Source organism: Mauremys reevesii, linkage group 1 (genome assembly GCF_016161935.1).
Source record: "Mauremys reevesii isolate NIE-2019 linkage group 1, ASM1616193v1, whole genome shotgun sequence".
Lineage (NCBI taxonomy): Eukaryota > Metazoa > Chordata > Testudines > Geoemydidae > Mauremys > Mauremys reevesii.
The window spans coordinates 177,933,782-177,954,881 of record NC_052623.1 but is presented as its reverse complement, the minus strand read 5'-3'; the positions used below and the strand labels follow the sequence as shown (position 1 = coordinate 177,954,881).

At 36.5% G+C, this 21,100-nt stretch overlaps 1 long non-coding RNA gene across 1 annotated transcript in view; it reads left to right on the top strand.

The window, feature by feature from the left end:
- Positions 1-1,606: 1,606 nt before the first annotated feature.
- LOC120391707 overlaps positions 1,607-21,100 on the top strand; it is a 32,453-nt gene continuing 12,959 nt past the window's right edge. Inside the window, exons 1-2 of the long non-coding RNA XR_005591442.1 lie at positions 1,607-1,808; positions 8,285-8,410. This is a non-coding gene — a long non-coding RNA (uncharacterized LOC120391707). The remainder of the gene's footprint in view (positions 1,809-8,284; positions 8,411-21,100) is intronic.

Sequence of the window (21,100 nt, the reverse complement as noted above, 5' to 3'; positions counted from 1 at the left end):
GGAAAAAGCAGAGCTATCCAGGAAATTAAAAATGGTTATATCCATGAATTGTACAAAGTTTTTAATAAACTTTATATTGCTAAGACAATATGCAACATCACGTCCCAGCTGAAGGCATCAAGAATTTATAAAAGTAGAAATTCAGTAAACTCTTATTCAGAGAAATAGAAAACATGCTTATAAGCACCCACTAAACTTTTTCCCCCTAAACTTCTGGCTACACCAGATCTTTGACATTTCAATTTGATTGTAAGGCAAGCCTCTTAGAATATTTCCAAAATTAGAACTAGAGCCGAGCAGAAAATGTCACACATACAGCAAAACATAAATATTGATATCTCAACTTTTCCTAAGAATTTCTTATAGGTGGACAGACTAGGGTTTTTTTGTTTGGTGTGTGTGTGTGTGTGTGTGTTAATAAAAAAAAAACCCTATATTTTAAGGAAGGAGTTTAAGAACAAGATGGCAGGGGGATCACCCCAGATCAGAGCAGAGAAGTCATTACAGATATAAAGGGCAGTGTAACAGAGTGAAGGTGACAGTGGGAGAAGGACACAAGTGAGGTGGTTAATTATGTGAGATGGGCTGAATAAAGGGGAAGTAAAAAGAAACAATATAAACAGGAGCTCAATTATGTCCACAACAAGGCCCTTAAATTTGATGAGGAAAGTGAAAAGATTTAAAGAGCAGATGGACATAATCCATGATGGTAGGCAAGTTAAATAAAGTTAGGTGAACACTGGTGATGCTGTGTAATTGGAATCTAAAGCTAATCCGAAGACAGAGGAGAAGACGAAGGACAGAACTTGGAGGGACACCAACAAAGAGAGTGAGGGGAGAAGAAAAGTGGGAGAAATGAAATGTTGGTCATAAAGGTAGGACATGAACCAGGAAAACAGACTTAGATGGAAAAAGTGCAATTCTAAGAGGTGGGGTTATTAATGTTGCAAACTACAGACAGTTCAAGAGGGAGGAGAATGGAGAAGAGGCCTTGTGATTTAACCAGGAAAAATAATATTGATGAGGGCAGTTTCAATGGACAAGAAGGGACAATCGCGTGATGGGTTATCTTAAAACCAGACCGAACTCTATTGCAAATATTTCTCAGCAAGTAGAAATCCAAAACTGAGGTAGGGATGTGGGATAGGGGAACATTATTCTGTAATTACAACTAACAAATATTGAAATGCTTTAGAATAGATAAAATACTCCATTTAATATATTTAGCAAGAATATTTACTGTAACCTGAGATCATCTTAATGCTAATTGGCAAGAGGGTTACATGCATATCCTGATTCTGGTACGTATATTCTGTTTCACCACAGAATGTCACATTAGGTCTCAACTGAAAGGCGGTGACTCACTGGTTATTAATATCACTGTGAAATGTATGTATATACATACTGAAAATATGCTCCTAGAGTCTGTATCAGGGTATTAGTTACCAGCACAGGTGAAAAACAAATTTTCTGCCAGCCAAGAGATGTTTATTTACTTATCTCTCCATTGACATGTAAATTAAGCATTGTAAGCTAACTCAATGGATACTCATTTACATATGAAGTCAATTTTTAAAGAGATGTGAAATCAGCAGGAAAGGAGCACTTGGGGATGGGGGAGAGGGAGGCAGAAGCAATCCATAGGAGGTTATCCTGTCTATGTGTAAAAGACAATGGACTTTGGGGGTATTTCTAGATGGCAAAGATGACACCCTGTCATTCTGCACCTTGGAAGTAAATAGTGTAGCTGCATTCATGAAAATAGATCTCAAACCAGCCTTGATGGAAAGTGCTCAGGAGGACTTTCGGTGAGATAAATGTCTTTAGACAGGAGGTTAACATGTTCATTTTAGTTGCAGTAGTGTCTGTCCCAGGATATTAAAAAGCGACAAGGTGGGGAGTTAATATGTTTTATTGGGCCAACTTCTGTGTGAGAGAAAGACAAGCTTTCTATCCACATGGGGCTCTTCTTCAATTCTGGGAATACTAAGGCTATGTCTACATTGGCAATTGAATGATAAAACTTTTGTCATTCAGAGGTCCTACTCCCCCCCCCAAGACAAAAGTTTTACCATGGCAAGTGTCGGTGTGAACAGCGTGTTGTTGACAGGAGTGCTTTCCTGTTGACAATGTGAATGCCATTCTTTGGGGGTGGAAGTATTTTGTCGGCAAAACTGCTGACATACAGCGGCTACAGTGCCTGACTTTAAGCGACACGGCCATGTTGACACGGCCATGTTGCTAAAAGCTGTGTAGTATAGACAAAGCCTAAGAGTGTGACAACTAAATGCAAGGTGGAATGGATTGTTTAGTATAAGTAGTTAGCACATATTCTAAGGACCATTCAAGGTAGAGTGTCCCATTAACACTTCTGCAGTTATAGGAGAAAAAAAGGGAGTTAATCGGTTACAGATTATTGTAATAAGCCATGAATCCAGTGTCTATGTTCAGTCCATGATTTTTAGTGTCTAGCAGAGTTATGAATTTAAGCTCTCAGACTCATCTTTGGGAGTGTTGTGCAAGTTTCCTTTGAGGTCAAGGACTAAGAGATGAAAAATAGAGTGATCATTTTGGAAAAGAAATGTTGCCTCCTCTGTACTTTAAAACCCTTCAGCCTCACCAAGATCATCATCAGAAGCAAGATCCCCACAGTCCAGAACATACCAACTCAAAGCAGCACCAGACCCTGCCATAACAGATACAAAATGTGCAGACATAACTCTAGTGTTACAACACACCTTTCAAGGTCCATCAGTCCTACACATGCCTGTCACAACATATGGTGAATCTCATCCAGTGCATCAAATGCCCCAACAACCATGTGAGTGAAGCAGACAATTGCTTCACTTCCAAATGAACTCTCTCAGAAAAATTATCAAAGACAAAAAACATCGTAGCACCCATGGCTGAACACTTTTCATATTCAAGAATCACTCATCTACCAATGAAATAGCATTGCACAGAAAACATATCAACCATTCTGTTTCAGGAAAACTGTTACAGAGCACAGTGAAAAAAGAATAAGTTGTCTGATGGGAAATAAAGAAACAATTTTTAGATAAACAATTTTATTACTTAAATTAGAATCCACCCATGGCTAACACTACTAATATAGTTTTGCAATATTGTATCAGATAATATTTTAATAACCACATGCGGTCTCAATTCATTGTCGTACCTAAAATACTTTAGCTTCAGCAGGAAAATGCCCTGCAGCATGCTGCTAAGACACTGGTTCAATATTAGCTCAGATGAAACAGTGCCACCTAATGGAACATCAACACAATGTCCTGGGGTTTACCACATTCCAGAACTTACAATTCTCACATAGGTAGAGGGTTTTTTTTTTGACAAACTTAAGAGACCTTCTGAGAGGATACATAGTAATTTCTTCCACTAGATAGTGTGATGATCCCATGGATGTATAAATACAAGACACCCCCATCACCTACTACGTACTATACATGATTGAACAAAGGCCCATTTGCTTTAAAATCTCAGGCTTCTTCCACTTCAACCAAAAGAAAAATAGCAGTTACTTGCAGCTGTATAGGCACTTATCTTTTTGGTTCTTGGCCACGAAAAGGAGCCAGGATCACAAAAAAAGAAAAAAAAATGTCCAACATCCAGTAGCATATATGCACACTGCCTTGCCAGCATACCACAGTAAACAAAACTGAAGACTTGCAGAATCCATGATGATTATAGATGGCAGTGTGTCATTCAAAGGAGAAATTTGAAAAGGAAACTTGTCACAAAAAGAAACTGGAGAATCTCCAAATGGAAGGAAAATGAGAATGACAAATTTGAGGTGGATTATTGTCACTATAAATTTATTGATGTATAGAGGAATTACTTCTTGTTTTGGATGGAGTAACTTTGAATTCCCGACAATGTCATGCAGAGCCACACATCAGTTGTCTTTACATGATGAATTGGGAATAAATTTTCTTTTTACTAGTATGAGCCCTCCATACTTTTTTCTCTCTTTATGACCAATCTTCTCAAAATTTTCAGTTCCAGCCACAATTTGAGGGCTAGGCTGACCTGCAGAGGATAAATAAGTCTGCTGGACATGAAGCCATGGACTATATTTTTCACAGGTTTCTTTTCTCTTGAACCAGGTCCTTAATGAAAGATCTGACTGAGGGAGGAAATCAGCATTGTGTTTGCAATTCCATGCATTTACTTTCCACAGAAAACTTTAAACTTCAGAAATTTGAACATAAGCCTGTGGGATGAGAGAAAATCTGCTGATATTTATAACTCTTTTTTATCTGAAAGAAATGTAAACATATCTTCCTGAAATCCAGAAAATAAAAATAAATAAATAAATAAATAAATAAATAATAAAAAGTAGGTGTTTTATTAGCTTTCTTTAGGTGTTTCAAAATACCATCGACTGACAATTCTAACCTGTCTGTCAGGTAAAGAACATTTCGATTTGCTCTTTGAACAAAAATAATTTGTGCATACCCAGGTGCAAGATAGGATACTGTTTGACTGTGAAGCACTTTAAAAGAAATTGTATTTGAAAGCTTCTGGACACTGGGTTATTGTAGGAATACATCTGATCCTATGACTTGATGATAGACATTTGCAAGGTTATTAATCAGGATAATTGAAACCTACAGTTAGAGGAGACTTCATTGGCTATGAAAGGCTGTTCAGTTAACAAATGTTTGAAATGTATATCTCAATCTTATCATCCTTCTATACCACATTACTCACTGTACTCCATTTCTATATTGCTGAACACGGATGGGGAGAGCTGTGCTTAGTGGCAACAAGTGAAGCTACCGTGCAAAGGCACCGAATAAAAGCATATGGTTTCATTATGACACCAACAGCAAAGAGTAAATAGGGTCAACAAGATAATACTCTGAAATGAGACTTCTGGGTTCAAATTCTGCCCCGAGTTGCACCCATATCACATCATTGATGCTGCATGAAAACTCTCTCTCTCTCTCTCAATACACCTGGGTGTTGCATTTTTAGGGGAGGGCAGAATTTGGCCCAGAAGTTTGGAAATGGAGGAACTGACTCAAAGTTTCCATAGTAACACATCTTATTTTAAAAAGGTCCAGTAGCTTATTAATGGCACACGATCATATTAACAATCACTGAAATTACACCAAGAATGAAGGGGAGCCCATATGTTTTCTAAAAAATAAAAATAAAAAAAATGCTACCCTTTCTACAAATCAAGGCTTAGATTATTAAAACAAAAATAATTAAAAAAAGAGAATTATGCTCCGGTTTATTTTTTGCATCTTTCACAGCTTGAACAATGAAATTAAAATAATCAGTGTCACTTTTATTGACCAATCAGCGTCACTCTCAAGGTCTCCTACACTAAACAGGATGCAATGTTGGAGCTCTATGGAGCTTCCAAGGGAAGTTCTATAAAACAGTTACCACTAGAATCAGAAAAAAGCATAATAGAAATAGGTTTATTGGCACTGGATTTTATCAAAGCTTCTTTTACAAAACCTAACTTTGGATCCATGTTTGATATTAAAGTGTGTCTTTAATTTTTCCTACAATCAAGTGAGTGCCCTATTTTTTATTCCCATTTCCATCTCTCAATATCACTATGTTAGAGAAAGTTTCCTCCAGTTTTCACAGCACAGCAGCCTCAAGCCCAAATAAGCAGAAAGTGATGCTGGAAAAAATCAGGCTGGTTTGGGGCACGAGAGACTCTTCTTGGGATATTTGTTTTTTCAGCTTGTTTTCTACTGCTCATCTCCCCTCGGGTACTTCTCACTTCTCTTGCTTCCAAGAGTGATAAATGTATAGGGTCAGATTCTCTCTTATGTCAAAATCTTGTGCCTTAGTGCAGGGGTGGTGGTGAACAGAAGAAGGACCATGACAGATGGCAAGAATCTGGTTCATATCTAAGTTTTGTCAAACTTCAGACCAATAGAACAGTTTCCACAATTTTTTTCTGATGAAAGAGCAACGACAGCGACTCATTGAATAAAGGGAAAGAAAGGCAATAACACATTCCATTATTCACTTCTCTCCAATATTGTACCCACCTTTATTTGCATGAAAAATCATATATTGGCATAATTTTACACCCGCTGCTGCAGGAATTAAAATGAGGCCATCCACTTCTACAAATCAAGTGCTTCATGTTCTGACAGTTCTGTACAGTCTTAAAACAATTAGGGAAGGGGAAGGCAAAGATTCAGTTAGACTGAAACACCATTGACTTACTCCAGTTTTACAGAATGGTACTCCAGTGACGTAAGTGGATTTATATTGGTATGCAACAGGAATAAATCACTGCTGAATCAGCTGCACTGACTATATGCCTCTAAGAAATAGTTCATGAACATAATCATGAACATTTCAGTATCAGTAGCACTGAGGCCAGAAAGGGCTTTATAATATGATGGACACATCTTTCAAGACATTCTTGCCATGCAGCTGTAGAGACAGTTTATGTCTTTTCAATGTATACCTGTGTGTATGTATGCATGGGCAATGGGGAGGAGGAAGGCTGGGTTTTTTTAAAGCTACTTAAAGAATTCTTGTCTGACTGACTATGATGACATGAAAAATAATACAGCAGTTGGTAGGATTTATCTTCACATGGAACAAATCATCTACAGTCTTGGATCTGGTCAGAGAGTTTAGCTTGTAGAGTGATATATTCCATACCTGTAAGTAGTCACAAAGCAAAACAAGCAAGGCAAATGTTGACACTGAATTTCACTCTCTCTTACTGTGGGGGTATTGAAGAGAGCCATATATTTGGAAAGAATTATGTCCTAATAAAAAGAAACCCTTACTGGTTGGGGGAAATAGGGGCATAGAGCTCTTGAAGAAAATGGTGTTCCCCCCTTCCAAAATGGATCATGGAAATATACACATAGTCAGTAGCAGACGCTCAGCAGCATGGCCATCTTTGCAGCAATACATCTCCGGTAACAATTACTAACACTACAAATAATAAATAATGGGACATCTTGATGAGATCTGAGTCCTTGCAACTCCTGCTGGTCCAAAGCCTGAGAACCTACCCAAGCCCTAATTCTGCAGTCAACTCCTTACAGATGGATCCCTGTTCAAGAAGAGACCCAAGCAAGTCAGTGGGGCTTGCTGCAGGCACAGGATCTGTCTGTGAAGTGCTCATTACAAAATATGGGGCTTAGTTTTTACTTACAGAAGTACAACAAAAGGATGAGGAAATTGTATGGTCATTACTGATCACAGAGCAGTGAACGCTGGTACGCAGATGGTGGGAGAAAAAAAAAGGATAATAGGAAACACCACTCAAAGAAAAAAATATAGTCTTGCACAACAAAGTACCAAATAAATTACAAAAGATTATTGAGGGAATTTAGGGGGAGGAACAAAGTCATGCATATTCCTGGCTCTGCCACCGGCCTGCTGGGTGACCTTGAGCAACTCCCTTCATCTCTCTGGCATCAGTTTTCTCATCTGTAAAATTAGGATAATGCTACTAGACTCCTTTTAAAAGCACTTGGAGATCAGTGGAGGAAAAGTGCTATATAATAATTAAGTATTGTTATTATTATAAATCCAACAGTTTATTGGTACGTGATAAACAGATTGTCACTGGCAACTACTCACCTGGCAATTTCCTGCTACTTCCGGCATTACTGTATGTATTTTAAAGCTGGGTCAGCCTACTAAAGTTTACTGCCATCTGCCCTGCTCATGTGTTCCTTGGAGAAGGAAAGTAGGTTGCCTTAGAGTATGTCTACACTTGAATTTTTAAAAGTGCAGTAACTAACATGAGTGTAAATTCTAGTGTAGACGCTATACAAATGTTTATTCCTTGTCATGTTCAACTTTGTTAGATACTACCTGGAACACATATCTGTACCCTGCCAATGCTACAATTTATAACTCGTTTAATTTAATGTGTTTTACTAAAAATTGCACTGTAGCCATCCTATCAGACCTTGTATCAACTAGGAAAAAGGTGCTTCCCTCCACCTTCAAACTGAAAAAGCTCATTCAAACTATCTTAAATTTGAACTACTAAAATAAAGCTAAAGGTGTTAACCTACTGTATATCTACACTGATAAGTGGGGTTTCCAGTCAAGTTAAATCAGCTTGATTTAGCTACATTATTGGGTGGGGGGGGAAGCACTTTGTTTGTTCATGTAGACAAGGCCTTAAATGTAATATAAGGACATCCACTTTCTCTATAATGTACCTTCTGTCTGTGTAGTTATTGTGAACCCCTGGGAAAGTAGTGATCTGCACCTGGGTTCACCTTATTCCTGATTTCTGTTGTTACAGATTTTCCCTCTGGTTTGCACTGTGCACCAGCTGGGACACAGTTACATCGTTCTATCAGCTGCCTGTAAAATGGGAAGGAAGAAAAGAAGGAAGAATGAATGACACCATAATGCCATCTGATACCAGGTAAAAAAGTAGCATTTGAAATACTTGTTTTCATTTACATCAAATGTAGGATTTTCATTGAGACAATAATATGCACATTTAAAAAAACTACAACAGATGGCATTGATTCAAAACTATGCAAAAAACCCCCCATAAAACCTCAAAACAATTTGCATATACAGAGCAAGACATTAAAGTTAGGGACAATATTGATCTTAAGTAGTTTGGGGTCTGAACCAATAAATATACATTTTAAAACAATAACACTATTGTTTATTCAGTGCTTCCTATTCCCTCTTCGGTTCATTAGCTGTTTTGGCATGGAGCGTAGCTATTCTGCTGGAAAGTTTTGTAGACATTTTCCACTGATCTGTTAGCATGTGCTAGCCAAAACTCAAAGGTATCAACCTGTTCTGCTTCTCTCAGAATTAAGCTAGTTTCAAGAGTACTCAGGAAATAAGAGGTAAAAATCCTTAGTTCTGTAATTATTTCTGAATAGCACTGATCCTATTAAGAGAATAATGGAAGTTCTATAATCTGCAGTGGGATTGTCCTGTATCCATCAGCACCCAATTACACCTGCATTTTAACTTACTTGATAAATAATGCTACCATAGATTGTTTGTTTACACAAACTATATATACCCATCATGAATAGAAGCTTGTTTTTTTTCTGTCCCTCCCCATCCCCTGCAAGTTTTTCCAATAGACTACTTTTTGTTCTGTTCTGTAGTTTCAAATACATGTTAGTTAGGAAATTGCAATATTTAGGGTGTTTTTCCACAAAGCAAATGATATATTTTCTTTTAAATAAGCAAAAAGCCACAATGATTTTAATGTACATATAGATGGAAAAATATTTTATTTACAGGTAATAACTTAGAAACTGAATTTAGGAGCCCAAAAATGGAATTAAAAGTTTATTTGAAAAAAAAATTAATATAAGTGGCATACCGTATAGGGCTGCTTGAAAATTGTTAGTTGAAACATATTTTAATGGAAAATTGGATTTTCTTCTAAATGAAACTATTTGCAGAAAGTGTCTGCTTTCCTACAAAAAAAGTCAGCTTTTCATCAGAAAAGCAAAAACTTGAAAATAATTTTTTTCAGTTGGCTGAAAACTGCCAAAAGCCAAAAAAAAAATAAATCTGGTTTTTGACCAAAAGGAAAAAAAAACGAGGGGGGGGGGGGGATGAGAGGGAGAAGAGGTGAAGGGAAGGGGCAAAACTGATTTTTTTTACAGAAAATTTTGATTTAATGATTTTGGGGGAAATTCTGATTATCTGTAATATTATAAAATGAATTATTGAAATTTTCAATCCTTATGTTTCCTTTAGTACCTGCAACTTGCTCTGCCCATAGAGGGTTGTTAGGGGTTCCAGTCCTCCAGGTCTTAGAGAAATCTCTGATTGACTTTTTGAGTAAGGACTACATGACTTAAATTTATCTTCTAGTCACACTGGCTCTTGCAGTATTACGAGTGGATTTTTTTTTTCTATACATTGACTGATGTTTCCTCCGTTCATTTGCCCACAGAATAAGTGTGAATGGCAGTCAATCAAAATGTGCTACTGTGCATTTAAATGAACCTTTTAGAAAAATGTACAAGATTGAAATATTTAAAAGGCCCTGATACATTCAGGAATTGCAGCAGGGATTAATCTTTTTATCCTTATGCTGTCAGCAGCCATAAAATCCATGCAATTAAAGTCTATAAAGACTTAGACATCTATGACATATGCTAAAAAGTTGACCAAAAGATGAACCATAGGAGAAGAATATAGTCAAAACCTGGCAAATATAATTTCCTGTTTAAAGTGTCTACTTAATATGCAATTTAGAAATACTTAACAAAATGGTTAAATATTTATATGTGATAATTAGTGTACAATGTAACTATGATTTATTTTCTAAGAAAATAAAAGAATATGCAAACAAATTCTCATGGGCTCGAAGTAGTTTTTAGTTTAAACACCATTTGGATTTGTTTCAATGACCAGTATGGCTATTCTTATGACTGCCAAATACAGGAGGCAAATATGACATGACACAGTAACGGTATCCTTGAAAGTAGTGACAATAAGTAATAATCAGTGGTCATGGTAGAAAACCAATTGAACATGAGCTACCAGTGTGATGTTCATGAGGGTTAACTCAATCCTTGGATATATAAGCAGGGGAATATCAACTAGATGTAGGGAAGTGGTATTACTTGCATATGCAGTATGAATAAGACCATTACTGGAATACTGTGTCCTGTTCTGGTTTCCACAATTCAAAAACAATGTTGAAAAACTGGAAAAGGTTCAGAAGAGAAGTATAAAATGATTTGAGGGCTTGAAAAACCTTCCTTTCAGTGAGAAACTTAAGAAACTCATTTTATATTTAACATACTCAAATCAAGGTTAAGAGGTGACTTGATCAGTCTTTAAGTACCTACATGGGGGTGGGGGGAGATTTCTGATAGTTGAAGGCTTTTTAATCTAGCAGAGAAAGGTATAGTGAGATCTAATTGCTGAATCTAGCCAAATGAAGATTAGAAATATGGTGCAAATTTTTAACAGTGAAGGTAATTAGCCTTTGAAACAATTTACCAAGAGATGCAGTGCCTTTTCTGCGATTTCAAGTGTGTAAACCAAGATTTGATATCTTTCTATAAAGTATTGCCTGGTTCAGCCAGATGTTATGGGCTGAAAGAATGAATTACTGAGTAAAATTGCATAACCTATGTTAGAGAAGTCAGACTACATGATCAGAATAATCTGAGCTGGCTTTAATAATCTTGGAATCCATACAGGATAAAATTTGCCCTTGAATGGTGCATTGGGCTTGTGATGGTTCTCTGCACAAGGCTAGTGCACCATTCAAGTCCCATATCAGTAATATTTTGAAGGTCTTAACTAGGACTGAGGTGCTACATTAGGTCTGTGCTGGCCCTTTGCAGTGCAGTGCATTCACCCACAGACAGGACACCAGAATGTCTCTCAATTCTATTTTTGTCACGACTGGTCCCAATTTAGCTTTTATTTCTTTTCCCAATTCTTTCCCTTTAATTGTGCTTTACTAAGTTCCAAAACTGAATTGCATGCTTAGCTTCCAATGTTTAAACATATCAAATGTATTTCTTTCCACCAACAATAAAGACAAGCAACAAAATAAACAAAAGATGCAACAGCATAGGACAATTCCTGAATTGTGCTGAATTATTCCTTACTCAGACAACAATTTCACTGATTGCAAGAGATAGATTCCAATGGAAACTTTGCCTGAATAAGTATTAAAGAATTTAGCCTTAAAGAAGTAATCCGATATAAGAATGACCACAACTGAAGACAGAGCATATTTCAGAATGTCTCAGCCTCATACCAGTGTTTGACCTTAGAAAACAATATTAGCAATATCTGCATCCATAGAAGTCAACAGGAGTTTTGCCATTGAGTAATGGAGCCAGGATTTTACCCCATGATATTTTCTTTTAATATCCTATTAAATATCTGTTGTCATATTCCATCAAATTGAAAAATTGTTAAATGTTTAAGGCTGAGTGAGTGGTAACATATTCCAAGATTTTAACAACCTGTACACTATGTATGCATGCATATATGGAAGGGTTTTATTTCTAGAAGGATGAAGAATTTTTGAAAGGAAGAAATAGTAGAATTCTGGAAAGGAAGGTAAACAGCACAAGTTCTGACTGGCAGATCCTTTCTATAAAAATAAAATACTGAAGAGGGGTAGCTGCTGACTCAGTCTTTTTCTGAGCTCCCCTTTGTACTGCTTTAACTTTTAAGATAGAAAAAATAAAGTTGATTCATTAGAAGCTAAGTAGATTAATACAACATAGTTTTTATCTTAAGCCAGTGAAGCTTATGACTTTTTAGAAACTTGTGGTGATTGATGGATTGCAGTTTTAAAAGGAAGCATCACATACTTCCATATTTTATTATGGTAGTAACCAGCTGGTACTTCCTTGCTGAAGTTACGAGTATTTGTCAGAAACCATGCTTCGGCTCAGCAACAAATGTGCTGAAGGAGGTAGTAAAGCGGTGAATAATTGTGGAAGATAATGCTGAACTCATGTAGGAAATCACTTTCCTACTAGTGTGTGCTGTTTCTTTTTGTACTGCAGATGGTTTAAAAGCTGTTAGCAAATTTTCTTATATTGTAAGTAGATTGCAGATGCAAACTTCTTATTGCAAACTAGTATCTTAAAGACCCACAGATGTGTCCTGGGAAACTCACCATTTCCACAGCAAGAATTCTTGCTGTCACAATTATGTGCTTTTCTGGACCCTAGATTCTTCTTACCCTTTCCTTTGTTATTACTGGCATAGATCAGGTCCTGCGCTGCTTGCTTTATTTCTCTTCACTTTCTGTTGTAGCTGGACATCATTAGCAACACAAGTAAAGAAAGGCCATAGACACTCACATACTTTGGAGGCTAAGTATCTTTTAAATCAGACAGGAAGGGTATTGCTTTAATGTCTCATCAATTAATAAACCCAGAACATTCTACCAAAATACCCTAACAGAATAAATTACAAATCACATAACAGTAAATACTGACTTCCTTTATGAAACATAAATACACAGCTATTATGTGCAACAGGGAAATGGAAAACAGGATTTTCATTCGATGTGAGCACTTATACCTATACCACAAACTCAACTATAGGAAAAATGATCTTATTACAGAAAAGTGAGATATGACCTAATATACACTACCAAATTGCTCTGACCACTCGGAAAGTGAGGCTCTGAGCCAAAGCTCCCTGACAAGGAGGGAATGGAGACAGCTCTCAGTCAATGGCAGAATACATTCTCCTTTCAAACTCCAGCTTTAACAAGATACATACAGACCTTGCCGGCAATTCTCTAAAAGGCAAAATAGAAAAAGAAACAGGCTTTCCAATGTTCTTTTTATGACAGCATATGGCACTGTTGGTATAGTCCCACTTTCTGTGCTAGAAAAAAAAAGTAGCTTCCATCCTTGACTCCCCTGCATTTCTGCTTAAGGCAAGCTACGCCCTGCCCACCGTGCAATAGAAATAAGAATTCAGCTGCTCATTTCCATGGGCAGGTTCTCTTCTTGCCTGCCCTCTTTCCTTGACAGACTTGCTAGCACACTTTTTCTCATCTAGCCACCTAGCTAGCTTTCCAACTGCCTTCTCTTTTCTTTCCTCATTCTCCTCTCTTTATTTTCCCTTCCATTTGTTTTTGTTCTCTTAGCTCTCTTTTTTCCCCTCCCCTACTCTGACCTCATTGCTTCAGTGCTTTCTCCCCCAGTTCTGTTTTCTGCTCTTTCCCTATTCCTCCTTTCTCTCCCTTTTGCCACTCCTTCCTGCCACTAGTTCTAATCCAGTCCCCCACCCCCCAAATCTTCTCTATGTTTCCATCTCCCTTTTTCCCCAATCTCCTTCTCCAGCTTTTTTTCCCCAGCCCCCTTACCTCCATGTCTGCCTCCACTGTCACTATAGGGACTAGACTGATGACATGTCCAGACCACTTGTACAGGCAACACCTCTGATTGGGATTCTGCTCTGTATCCAGAACCTTGGCAGAATGGAGGGCTGAGTACATGTTGTAAGAGTTCACTACATGAACTAATCTTGTGATAGATGTTTAGCTTCCTGTTCTGCCCTTGTGATTCAGGCAGAGAAGAGAACTGATCTTTGTTACTAAAAGTGAAAAAAAAAACCACAGATCCAGAACTCCCACTCTCAGTGGCCCCTGGTGAGGGAAAAAGGAAAGATAATCACACAATGAAAAACAAGGTCAGGTAAATTATATCACAGTGATCACAGCAAAACCTTACACAGCTACAAAATGTATCATCAGCAAATTTACTCACTGCTGGTACCACTTTAATTTGTCGCAGTCTCAAAGGCATATGGATTTAAAAGGGAAATAAACAACTTCGGTAGATGAACTTTAGATGCAGAATAGTCTAATAGTTAGAAGAGGGTATCGGAAATCATGCAACCACTGTACTATGCCTGGCTCAGTCATTGGTAGATTGATAGATTGGTTTGACCGGTTTAAATCAGAATCAGAAGCCAGATTAAAACCCAACAATTTACCAATCAAAAGTGCAAAAACCAAAACTGAATACTGAAAGAGAACCACATGTGACAGATGCTAGTCATATCACTTTATTCACCTTTGGACGGTACTCATTCTACCATGCTGGGTGTGGTATAAGACTTTGAACAGAACAGATTAATATTTAAAAATAAACACGAGGAAAAATGGATGAATACTAAAGATGACATAGCCTAACAATAAAAAATAAACATTATGATGTCAGAACATAAAGAAGGAAATGACCAAAACTGAAAAAAATAAGACTGAATTGAATAAAATAAAAATAATAATACACAGTCTGGAAATGAAAAAATGCAATGGGAAAAAAGGGTATGTAAACAGAATTTTCTTCAAGTACAGCATTCTTCAGAGATTTCCAGGAGACAATCCTTTAGTGCAGATATATTGAGTTAATATTAGAGTTTATCATAATCCTTCCTCTCCCTTAGAAAATTTCAGTGTCAGCAATAAATATACAGATTTTTGGAGGTCTTAAAACTGAACATTTCAATTGAGAAATGTTGAAGTGCCTCACGTCCCCTTTCTCTTCTATGGGCCTCGCTGGTCTCCCATGATGCTCTATCACCTCCCTCTTATCGAGCCATTGTAGAGCACTATGGGAAATGTTGAAGAATCCTGCCATAGAGGGGAACTGGATTTAAGGATATGTCTGAACTACAGAGACTATACCAGCATAGGTATGTCAGCCTAGCTTTGTAGTGTAGACACAGCCTATATCGACACAAGGATTTGTTTTGTCATGTTGAACACAACAGCCCTGAATTAAATTAGTTATGTTGACAGAGGCCCTCTTCCATTGATATAGGATGTACACTGTGGGTTTTGTTGGCAAAGGTACAATGGTCAAATATGTGGATTTTTTTTTATATCCTTGACTGACATAGCTATGTGTAGACCAGAACTTCTATGAGATATTGCATCAACATTTCTGAACCTTAAACATTTTCAATATTTGAGAATCAAAATTTTCTATGAAAAGTTGACACTTTTCTCTCACACAAAAAGTTGTTTTTTAACAGGAAATTGGAGTTTTGACTAACAGTTAAAGATTTTTTTCTTAAAGTGAATTTTAGGAACTGAAATATTTTTATTGATAAAGGCAGGGCAGAGACAGAGACAGGGCAAGCTTCCTTGTAATTTCCTGCTAACCTTGACTGATGTGAAGCATCCCTATGGGCAAAAAAGTAATTTTTCTTTTCCTTGCTGAAAAGAATCTTTAGCATCTCTGCTGAGACTGTCAATAAGAGAAGCAATTAGTGTGATATTTTTAAGATGCAGACATATGTATAGGAACTGGATGAAAGCTGAACAGTCAGAGGATGACTTTCTAATTGTCATTCTGACCAAAACCTGATTTGAGCTAACGACCTGGAGGTGAAAGGCTCTGTAGCTCATTGTCAATATCTTGGGCTAAGTAGTTCTCATCCAGAAGCAAGTTTAATAGTTAATGAACAGGGGTATCAGCTCCATACATTTCCTTTATTGATATTCTGAAATAATTATTATTTAGGTCTCATCATATGGAAAAAGATGCATTGTTTCATGTGAATGTTACCCCATGTAATCATATATAGCCTGGCCGAATATTAGTTTTAAAAAAACCTTTCCTATAGCGGGTAAAATGAAGACTGTATTTAGAAATCCCAGCTAGCAGTTTGCAAATGTGCAATTAAAATTCTCTCTCGTCTCTAATTATGGAACACTTAAGTTAAATGGCCTTAATAGACATATAATGATAGCTTTATAAACCCACAGTTACTTATAATCCAAAGTAATTTCTAGTTCCCTTTAAAAAGCATCCATTAAATGCCCATTATGATCTTTATGTAATTTAGCAGACATTTAATGAATGCTTTATAAACCTAAATAGCAATTATTCCCAAAGACAACTCTTTAGCATACAGAGTAACATACAGTGAATTGACTATTTCAGATTAAATGGTAAAACTCATACTTAAAGTCCACTGAATTGGATGCTTATAAAAGCATCATGCATATTTTTAATTAAAACTTTGGGAGGTTTTAATCGGAAAAGTTGCCTACTTCAAATTTTAGTACCTTGTTGTATTAATTGCAACTGAAATCAAGATATAGAGGTGATCAGTCAGAAAGCCAACTGAATCTGATAAATCTAATACATTTCCACATGTTTTCTGCAAAATGCTACTTCTCTGTCAAGCATAGTATTTATGAATTTAGTCATTTAACTCAAGTCTCTTGGTTGTTGCCAGGCAACTGTAGTGTTCCAGGTTACTGAGAGCTTCTTGGATTAAAGCCCTGAGACCTGATATTGAAGCCAGCAATTATCAGCTTTCTTAAACCAGTCTAACTGATATGGACATTTATAGAACTGTCTCCTAATGCCTGATTCAGCTCACATTTTGGTGTAAATCAGGAACAACCAATAACTCCACTGAAGACAACGGAATTACACTAGTGTAAAATCAGTGTGAGACTCCCAGTCCTGCCCTAACATACTCTGACCCCCAAGAAAATAAAGAACAAATTCATGGGAGCTGCCTCTTCATTGTTTGCTGTAAAGTTCCAGGAGGAATTAGGTGGTGATCTTCCCTGAGCATAACACAACAAGGACAGTCCAAAAGAAAACAGATGCTAAACTAGAACTGGTTGAAAAGTTTGACAGTTTTCCATTGGAAAAGAGTTTCACACGAACAAAATTTTCCATAGAAAAGTATTGAAACAAAATTGTTTCAGAGTTGTCATTTTGTTTTGCAAATGTCAAAAATTTGCATTTTGACGTGGTCAAAATGTGTTGTTTCAATTTATATTAATTATAATATTACATTTAACATATATCATAAGGTTTTAACATTAATGAAAAGAAACACTGCAAAATTTTCCAAATCTATCTAGCTATAGACATGGATATATATGGAATTTCTGTTCCGTGAAAAATCTTGATGTTTAATTTTTCATTCTGATTTGGTACAAAAACAAAGCATTAGAATTTCTCACAGGATGGAAATTCTGGTTCTATGACCAACTCTCCCCAGAAAACCTCAGCAATGTTTTATAATAGTTATTGTAGTAGAATCTGGAAGCCACAAATTCCATGTTTTTCATGACCAACTAGACTAGGCTAGATTGTCCATTATATAAGGAATTCATAAATCATTAGCTCTGATATGGTTGATTCATCATTCTACACCATATGTTTCTGCTTCAGGTTTTATGCCAATTCTTCTGACTTGATTCTTGTATACTAGTTTATCTAAAACAAAAGAAAATAACTGAATAACATACTTTGACAGAAATGAGAACATCAGGCTGCTACATATTTTAATTTTCTTCAGCAAGACATTCATCTATAGTAGGGATTGATTAATTTATTTTGCTTATTTCTCAAACCAAAACGCCATGTGCCAGATTCACCTTTGAAATCACTGGTACTTCACTAAGGATGGATCAGGTCCCATGAATTTGAAGGTTTAATTGGTATGGCAAATATTACAGTTACCTTCTGCTTAGTAAAGATGATAAAAAAATGGGAAGCAAAGAGCAGGCAGAGCGAAAAACAAATCCAGAAAGGCTGAAAAAAGGAAAAGAGGGTATGTGGAGAGAGAGAGAGAAAGTCTTTAATAAAAATAAATATGGATGTGACACTGAGCCAGCGAGGAGTAAGCAACTAGCAAGCTAAATGTAAGTATATAAATGGTAATCAAAGCCATTCCTTATAAATAGCTTACAAAGCCATGCTAGATAAACTAGAGCTTAGAAATGTAGACTTGTATCATTAGAGAATTAGAAGAAGATACTGATTGTATTTGTCTGTGTTTACCTATATCTTGTTAGATCTTAATGCTGTAACCAGATTAGCTTGTAGATGCTAAACTTTGGTTCCTGTCACTCTATTCCATTGATTCAGAGATCAAAAGGGAATATGAATATTTAGATGAAACATATGGTATGATAATATCATTGTCTTTATTTCTCTTTGAAGTTTATAGTAACCTACCTATGAACTTCTTGAATTAATTGCCTTATGCTAATCAATGCAACTAATCATGTATGTATACATAAGAAATAGAATTGACTTCAAAGCCACAATGTATATTACTATTCTTCATCCAATGAATGCCTGTTTGCTGTGCTGACTATTTTCAAAAGACTATCACAGCCTGACAGAGATCTGTAAAAGAACTCTAGGGCTCCAATCCTGTTATCTCAGATCTACTTAAACTTCATCAGGGAAAGCTTGAGTCTTAAGACTGATGTCTCCAGCTCCAGTCTGAATTACTCTGCTAATTCTCAGGGGAAAAAATGAAAAAAAAAATCTCTATACAGGAACTGCTTATTGGATTATAATCTATGGAACTGATTCTGGAGGAACTTTCTACAAATCAGCTCACCATCTCTACTATGAAACTGACCTAAGTACTTTACTCTGCTCTGTATGTATAATTATATTTAACCACAATAACTCTTTCTTTCCTTTTATTAAATCTTAGTTTAGTTAATAAGAATTGGCTGTAAGCATTTTTTTGGGTACGATCTAAAATGTACATTAACCTGGTGGGTAATGTGTCCAGTCCCTTGGAACTGGTAGAAATTTATATACGATGAACAAGATTTTCAGTAATCCTCATCATATTTGACTTAGCTGTCTGGGTGGGAGCCCAAGGCTGGGTTGCTTTAAGGAACTGTACTTTTGGCTTCTGGGTAACCAATAAGGTATTGTAGAAGCTGTTTTGTTGATGGCTTGGGAAATCTAACCATCAGTTTTGGGGATCATCTGCCCCACTCATTGCAGTTTGCTCTGATTGAGCAACCTCAGTGTAGCCCCTCCAGCAGCCAGTCACAATAGAATATCTATCTTCTAACCTTATGGAAGACTTTTCATAGAACATGAGAGAGCTATAGAAATTACACTAAAAACCCACAGAATTTAATAAAGACCTCTCTATAGGTCTTTTCAATCATTCTATATCATTCTATAGAAAAATATTCTCTATTAAAATCTATAGGGTTATTTAAAAAAAAACTACAGAAAAGAGATCATTTTCTGTTAAATTCTACACAACTTTCCTATAAGGAGGGGGGAGAAAAAAATCATATTCCTAAAATGGAGCAAAGGCTTCTCTTGGGGGAAAAAGTGTTTTTCCCCCCTTTTTTAAAAACTGTGTCCGTATTGAGGAAAAACAAACTTTGGCTTACATTACAAGAGAAAAAACGTTTATGACTTAAAATGGTTTTGTGAATCCCAAAATAGTTTTGAATCCTTTAACTCCATGAATCTAGCTCCTTCCAAATCTAAAGAAGTTTGATCCTATTAGTCTGCTCGGTGCTTGGCTACAGCACAACGGGTTTTTGTTGTTCTTTTTGCTGAGGTTGACACCACCTTTTGCAGCCAGTGTTAATCCTATGATGCTGTAGCAACCATGAGCACAATGTCAGGAAGTGATAGAACTTTTATCCCTCTGCATGACTGAGACCTAAGAACATATTATAGAGCTAAACCAAGAATATTAATTTCTTGTGGTTCCTATTTCAGAGTTCCTAGTGCCGCAAAACACAAATGACAAAGCTTGCAGTCTCTTCTTTTCAGACTTTCTGGCAAGACTATTTTCTCCAGAAGTTTTATAAGGGATAAAAAGCATGGTGACTTTAAAGAGGAAAAAAGTGGTTAAAAAGTGTCTAGTAAATAGATCTGAGTTGGACTTTTTGAGTGAACTGTTCCCCCCCCCCCCCAAGCCTATTTTTGGGAAAGAGTTGGTTTTGAAAAAATTCTCAATTTAAAAAAAAAAGAAAAAAGATTGTTGTCCTATTTCAACATTTTCAAAATTAAAAATTCCAGTTTCCCAGTTGAAAACAACATTTTGATTTGTAATATGAGCTACTTATAGAAAAACAACATTAAAATTTAAAAAAGTGATATGAAAGGAAACAAAACACAGTTGCAAGTTATAAAAACAAAATATTTTGATTGATTTGAATCAATTTTGTTGTTGTTGCTGTCTTGCAAAAATTTGAGATTTACAATTCAGTAAGACAGTTACACAAACACCACACAATGGGGATTGCTCAACTCTGCAATTCAATAAGGCCCACCAGGACATGCCTGAGTCAGTTTCTTTCCAGGTACATGGACTAAGAGTATAAAATAAGGGACCATGGCATCATGAGACCACTTCTCTCATCCCACACCTATGCTGCAGGCAAGAAGAATACTGGGAAGACAAAGACTTGAACTGAGACAACTAGTCCCAGGCTGAAAAGGAAAGTCAGCCTGTGTATTAAGATCTGTAACCTGCCTGCAACATCTAGTGGAGTCAGAAAAGCTGTTTCATCCAACTCCTGCTTAGTCTAAAAGTTTAGGATTTATAATGTGTGTTTACGTTTCATTTTCTTATGGTAACTATCTCTGACCTTTAAGCCTGCCACTTCTACTAATTTAAAGTCTATCTTTCTGTAGTTAAACTTATTTTAATATTTTATCCTTATGCGTGACTTGGTCTAAAGTGCTTGGGAAATCTTCTCAGATTACAAAGGCCGCTGCATATCCACTTTCCTTCGATAAAGTGGCGAACTAATTAACAAGTTTGCATTATTCAAAAGAAGGTCTTGAGCAGTGCAAGATGGTATATT